The sequence below is a fragment of the Lolium perenne genome, chromosome 5 (genome assembly GCF_019359855.2).
Source record: "Lolium perenne isolate Kyuss_39 chromosome 5, Kyuss_2.0, whole genome shotgun sequence".
In the NCBI taxonomy this organism is placed as follows: Eukaryota; Viridiplantae; Streptophyta; class Magnoliopsida; order Poales; family Poaceae; genus Lolium; species Lolium perenne.
The window spans coordinates 231272454-231279857 of record NC_067248.2 but is presented as its reverse complement, the minus strand read 5'-3'; the positions used below and the strand labels follow the sequence as shown (position 1 = coordinate 231279857).

The window sequence follows — 7404 nt, the reverse complement described above, 5'->3', positions numbered from 1 at the left end:
AAATCTTCCTTCTCCCCAATCTTCATTTATATCCTTAGTTGGAGTGCTCTCATCGACCCAACCAATTTCCAACGGGTAATGTGTGGCAACGAAGACCATAGTCGGGGATTTGATAACAGCGACTGATTTCAGAAAAACAGATGGCATCTGCGCCTCAAACATAGTGTTCGATTTCTTTGTGAGTGGGTTCAGCAGCCGTATCTTGTGCGGCGGGTTCTTAAGGCAAGCACGATGACACCACGGCAAAAGCCGACGAAGTAGTATCTAAAATATATTGATGAAGATAACATTCAGCACTAAGATGTGTTTAAGATTGAAAATAAAAAGGTAGATATGGAGGAATTTGAACCTTGTATGAACTTCCGATAGATCTATGGTGACGTAGCGTGATGTGCCGAGTTGGAGGAAGGTGAACTCAGCGACGCGTGGAAGGGCGTGGTGTAGCATGATCCATTCGTCCAGTGCACGTCGGGCTCGGAGCAAACCTGAGCGCCAATTTCTACAGACTTGCCTCATAGCGAGTAGGTGTCGGCGTACTCCCTCGTTCGCCGATGGCATTGGCCGATCTTGTGAAGTGGTCCATCAGCCGAGAGAGAGGCCCGGTTCACGGAGGCGCCACGCTTGGATGCACCGCCCTCGGAGGCGACGCGCTCGACGGCGGCGGCGCGCTCGGCGGCGACGGGCTCGGCGGCGACGGGCTCGGCGGCGACGGACTCGGAGGCGACGGGCTCGGAGGCGACGGGCTCGGAGGCGACGGCCGCCGGCGCATTCTTCTTCTCCATCGCCGGCAGGGTAGCGTGCGTACGGCGGTTGGGGTTTTTTCGATTTGGAGAAGTTGATGGGACGTGAGAGGGGTGGTTTCGTGCGTGAGCGAGAATGAGACGACGTGTGCGAGAGGAGGGAGGGAGGGGCTTACGCGTCCTAAATGCGACCCGCGTCCTACGCGTCCACTATTTGCACGTCTGCACCGCGACACGCGTCAACAATGGCACGTCTTCCACTTCTGCACTGCAACACGCGTCCTCGGGTCTAACCCTGGAAATTTAGATATACTCAGGTATACCCCCGATTCATATACTAGCATTTTTTGTGTGCTCAGTTTTCTCCTTGAGTGCTAATACTAGCTAGTGTAATATACTCAGTTTTACCCTCAAGTGGTTGGTCAACAGAGAGTCAACAAATGGGATTAACTAGTTAAATGAGTTATTTAATGTGCAAAAAATTCCGAAAAGGAGTGGCACTTTGTAATATCCCAGGATTGGGGGTTACAAAAAGAGAGGAAACAGATGTGTGCATTGCATTCATGCATAGAAAATCCGGGGAATTTTCGCGCTTTTGTTTAAAACCTCCAACGGGGTCGAGGTTTATCTTACATCGGTGGAATTGAGTTAGTCTTCGATGTGGGTGCGATAAATTTCGACATAACTTTTATTAATTTATTATGTTTTCGAGGGAAATAGTTTGAATTCAAATTCAAATATGAAAGACAGAATTCAAATAAGATCTTGGATTGGAATTTGAATTCTAATCAATTATATAAATACAAAGTAAAAATAAATATAAATGAGAATCAAATATTACAAATAACAATTCACTTAAGTATGATTACAACACTTATTAAAATATTACAAGTTACAAAAGAATTATGAGATTACAAAATGGAACTAAAAGAATTCCTAAATCTAAATCTTCTCAATCTTTCCAGTCTTCTCTTCCTCTTCCTGTAAGATGCAAAGAAAACAAAGGCAAACAGAAATAACAATGGTTAATGTTAAGATGTTGCCATCACCAAGGTGAGGCATTTTAATTTTGGAACTCAACTATTAGACAGTAGGAATTCATCCTAGTATCCAAATAGTGGCTAGAGGGATCAACCTCAATCTGTTGGCAACAAGACATATATCATGGATCAAACTTGGATCACTTTAGATCATTCCCGACAAGTAGGCAACAAGGATTTAAGGCAGCATTTTATCCATACAATAAAAGGGACAAGGCAACATTGTATGATCCATCTTAGCAAAGGGACAGGAGGCAACATTTATCAATTTATCTTAGGCAAAAAAGATAACTAATTGATCCCTCTAACCTAGTCAAGTTCCTATTTAAAACTAACCCACATGTTTTAATTAAGTAATCCACCATTGACAATAGTTAGTCAAGATGAATCAATAGCCAGAAATATTGATTAATAAGTCTCAGCCATCAATTTAAATACATGTAACTTCTCATCCAATCAAAGTAATACACCTGGCAGTATCAACAATAAAGGCCCAACTAGGATAAGAGCAACCTGACGTTGCTAGCACTAGGAGGAGAAGCAAACCAACTTGATAACATACACATGGAGAGGGGGCCACTTGCAAGCAGCACTATCACACCTTGCATGCTAGTGTGCTGTCACACACACAATGAACAGCCAACTGTATAAAAGCAGGGCCATCACAGCCAGTCAAACGGTTGGGTGCATACATCACGGTATTCTCTATCAGAAGCTCTTTAAGCTCACACACATCAGCAGTTCATCTTGAAACCATCAGCTCCAGCAAAATAGCTAGAACAGCAAGAACACATCAGCAGTATCCTATTTTGTTCCACACAAATAAGATCCAAATAGCAGATCAAGCCGGAGCTAGGAGGAGGTGCAGTCAAACAAGCAGTAGATCAAGATCAACATCACCAGCTATCCAACTTTGCTACAACAGGTTGATCCATTGATTTAATATAAGCATCTCAACATACTAGGTTGCACAACTAGGATCAGGGGAAATAAAGAGAAGAATCCACAACACTCCATCAAGCCACCCTTCAACTAGATTTTCATCTAGGAGGTTGGAGAGATGGATTTTCCTCTCAGACTTGCATAGAGGTGCTATGCATGTTCATCACCGAGGTTTAGAGAAGCAACAATCCAGTAGTATCTGTTCATATCATAGATTGTGCCTCAGCCTTTGCATCATAGGCCGGGCCAAAGAATCAAGCCATATCTGTTCTTATCAGATTAATTATAAGCAAGCCATCCACATAACCACAAGATCTGATCATGTATGCACATGATCCAGTAAGCAGTTCCATCCATCAGCGGCTATAAGCATACAAGCTAACACAGCAAGCCATCAAGTAAATTGCCTAACAAAGCATCCAGTAAATATAGAATGCATCCTTTCAGTAAAAGCAACATAACCAGTCATGTATGCCTGGGATGATAAAACAATTCCAAACAGGGGCATCACAAGAATATAGCAGCCAGTAGGGCAATTACATGTTCATCAACAGATTGTAAAGGTACATGGTGTCCAGGAATTATTCTTAGGCCAATCGAGTAACTTCAATAGCCGTAGTGCTTCAACCAGAATTTAGTGCCACCCAAAAATCAATTAAAGTATACAGTTGCTTAAGCCAGAAACAAATAGACATACATTACTTGTCTGGTTGAAGCGGATATATATGAGCTTTGATGCCCTGAATGATCAGCTAGACCAATATTTAGCATTGTGCAAATATAATTAACCACTTGACCCAAGTTTGAATAGCTCCAACCAAACTCACAAGCATATGCAATAATCAGGCCAAGCACACACAAACTCATGGCCAATAAATTCATCGTTTTAGAGCAGACAGAGAGAGAGGGAGAAAGGGGAATAGCTCACAGTGGTTCGGGCGAATAGAGGAAGAGGTCGACGCCGGGGTTGCGCCTACAACACCGTCCAGCCGGCGTCGAGAACGAAGTAGCCGCCACGCCACCAGTTCACCGCAGTAGGCGTCGAGGCGGTGGGTGGCAGCAGCAACTCCTATGGCGGAGCCACGCGCAGGAGCAGAGAGCATCCAGGTGGTGAGGGCCGACGGCGAATACCTTGTCGAGGCGGCGCCAAAGGCGGCCATCAATGGCCGGGAGAAGATGGCGGCGGAGCCACACCAGGGAGCGCTGGGCGTGAGCAGGAGCAGGGCGGCGCGCGCACGTAGGGCAGCATCGAGGCGGCGGGTGAGGGCGAAGCCTCACCGGACAGCAGCAGCGACCAGCGGCGGCGCGGGGTTGGCCGGCGACGGCCAAACCAACCAGCGACCGCCAGGGTTTCCAGGTTTGGGGGCGGACAAGGTAGAGCCGGAAAATCAAATCGAACGGGACAGAGAGGTAGAGGACGTCGAGGGGAGCCAGAAAAATGTCTTGCCGGTGCCGGAGTAGGCCGGCAGCGGCCAAGGCGGGCTAGGGTTCGCAGGGGTCGTGCGTGGAGCACGGCCGAACATCGAGACGGTGGGGAAATCGAAGACGAGATGGAGGCGAAGTAAAATTAGAGAGCGGCGGTGCCGGACCTGGCCGGCGACGGCCGGAGCAGCGGGTGGCGGCAGCGCCATCACAGGCGCGTGCGAGGATTGTGTCCTGGTCGTGTGCGTGCTCGTGGTGGAGAAAGAGATAGGAACGAGAGTGAGAGAGAGATGTGAGGCGCTGGGTTGTGTTGGACTCGTACGTGTACGGGTCTGACCGAGTCATGTACTCATGTGCGTGTATGTAGGATACTGACCCCAAATTAACTCTAGCCCAATAATAGCATACGTACGTGAATACTAATTGGCCAATTAATTATAATAATTAATCCACTAGTGTGTATATATTTGTGTCCTAGCTAAGTTAATCAAATTATATGATGCATCACACCTAAATTAGTGTAAGCTAGTATCATTATTTGGTTACAAATTGAAAACTATAAAAGTTTCTCTACACAAATACCAAACAAGTATTAAAAAAATAAATACATGGTGTTTCCTAACTTCTATGGATTAGGAACATTATTCATGTTAATATTAAATTGAGTTCCTAAAATGCTTAAAATATTATTTTGACTTTAATCAGTAATAAATACTTTCCAAATAATTTAAACATGGTTTCAACTTAGAATTTGATTTTTATTAAAATTTGCATATAAGAAATTCCATAAAATCTAACATAAATACTAATTAGTTTTAAATTATATTCTAGTACCAATTTATATTTGTAAGGAATGTTTCCCTTCACCCAAATTAGTAAATTAAATCCAAGATACTTTAGGAAATTCTTATGCCTTAAAAATAATTCCTTAAACCTATATATGATATGAGTTGCTATAACTCTATACTAGGAACTTGCTTTCACATCTAAAAACACGCAAACTCAAACCACACTTTAAGACATATTATTAAACATCTTTCAGCCAAATGAAATTGTTTGACTTCCTTTGCATGACCAGTTTGATACTTATAAGTAGGAATTTTATGGTTGGATCTTGTGTAGAAGGTCATAGCTAGAGTGATGTATTACTTGTATACACCAATCCATCATTAGTCCAAAGTTAACCCTTATCCAATGAATTAATCATACCTTGTTAGTGGGGTCATTCCATAGTATATATTTATGGGAATGATACCAAACCAAATAATCATTAGCCATCACCTCTAGTTCAACTCAACAAAGTGTAAAACCTAGCTCCTATCCTTAGAGATATCAACCTTAACTAACCATACTTAGCATCACACCATTGTGATGAACTCTAATAGCAACCATGCCTAATATTTTGCATCATTTGCTATACACACTAAACCCTACGAGTGTTACATATTTATGAACCATCCTATTTAGGAACCAACTATTCCCTACCAAGTGAATCCAATAGCAAACCCTAGACAGCCTCCACCTTAATTGTAATACTTCTTATTCTTTAAGAAGCATGTTCTTCAAAAGTTATTCTTTTGAAGAAATAAAGAGTAGCCACCAACCTTGCCTAATAGGACTTATAAACCCTAACTATCTATCACCCATAATATATACCACCTTGATAGAAACCATTGATAATTAAGATGCTTATACTTAATTAAAACCATACAAGCCCTTGTTACTGATGAATTCAACTTTGTTGTGATCTATCCCATCCTTACCCAAAAACTATTGATCGAGAACCCATAGTAAACCATAGAACTCCACAACCCTAATTATCATACTTGTTCTTTATTAAAGAACATGTTTCCCAAAAGTTATTCTTTTGAAGTATATGATATGTAATCATTAACCATGCCATATAGCACTAAAACTGACAACTGTTCATTACATGTTTATACCAAATGTATTCATTGTGTGCGAGAACTGTTATTATTGTGATATATTACACTACTTGTTTATGTTACCAAGTAATCAACCTTTAATAAGAACCTTGTTTGTCAATCACTCTAAAAGTGCAACACACCCTGAACTAATCATTACAACTCACTAATCCTAAATCATCGGGGTTAGGTCACGCTTAGAACGATTGCATCTCATACTTATGCATTATTGCATCCTTGGCAATCTTTTGAACATCGTCCTTACCGGACGATGATGCTATTTCAGAATTTGGAGTTATTGCGTATCGAAGACCTTGTCTGCATAATCTTGCAGTCAAGAAAGGCAAGTTCATCACTTGCTCATGTCATTTGAGTATTTCTATCAAATTACTTGCAAAGTACTATGGTTATCACTATTGCATAAAAACCAAAACCACTACTTTCATAACTATGAATATGACTATGTGGTGGGCAATGGAACCATGGATTGAGTTGATATGGTGGAGGTTCCATTGCAAGGGTTTATATCCATCTAGGATTAAACAACAAATGTCGCCAGTGATTCTTGTGCCATAATACCCGTGTTAACCATAAGATCTGGAGTGGGACGGAATAGTCAATTGTATTTCCACCTCTTGTACATCAACGGATGCGCTTTACCGTAGACCCTTGATCCAAGAGAGGACAAGTGGTACCCTTGATCCAAGAGAGGACAAGTGGTAGGGTGGGGGTCCCGATGAAGTCCCCACGGTAATTGCGGTCTATGATGGGTTGCAGCTGCCGGCGAAGGAGTTCATGGTAGAGACCTGAACTGTTGTCGTGGTCGGGGTCCACCCGTAAGTGGGAATAATGGGACCGGCGAGGACCCAGGGTTGGAGTTTGCAGCAAAGGGTGGGTGTATGAGGCAGCGGAGGAATATGATTGGCTATGACCTTATACCGGGCCTCACACCAAAGGAAGTGTGGACGGGGTGTACGCCCGGTTGGCACCAAGGTTAAGATCTCTTATGGGTAAAGCAACACACCTCTGCAGAGTGTAAAGAACCGTGACCTGTCACTCCCTATTCCGGGATATGGAACTGCGAACGCGGCCGAAAAGGAGCTCCATGAAGTTCTAGTAAACCGGTGAAGGCTGACGGACATAGTTCTTCTGAATAAAAGCAACCTTTTGAAGAAATGGTTATGAAAACTTGCATTGGTATTAGACTTTCTGGTCTAATGCTGTAGCTAGTGCATTAAACACCTCTTTCCTATAATGAACTTGTTGAGTACGCTCGTACTCATCCCACTCTTAAATCCCCTGCTTAGATATGGAGGCATCGAAGGAGGATCTACA

General features: G+C 43.0%; 1 long non-coding RNA gene across 1 annotated transcript; it reads right to left on the bottom strand.

Annotated features, from left to right (window-relative positions):
- Positions 1-1564: 1564 nt before the first annotated feature.
- Positions 1565-4718, bottom strand: LOC127302208 (uncharacterized). Its single transcript, XR_007852729.2, has 2 exons — positions 3651-4718; positions 1565-2554 (listed from the first exon to the last, which is right to left on the bottom strand). It is a non-coding gene; the product is annotated as an uncharacterized lncRNA (long non-coding RNA).
- Positions 4719-7404: the final 2686 nt, after the last annotated feature.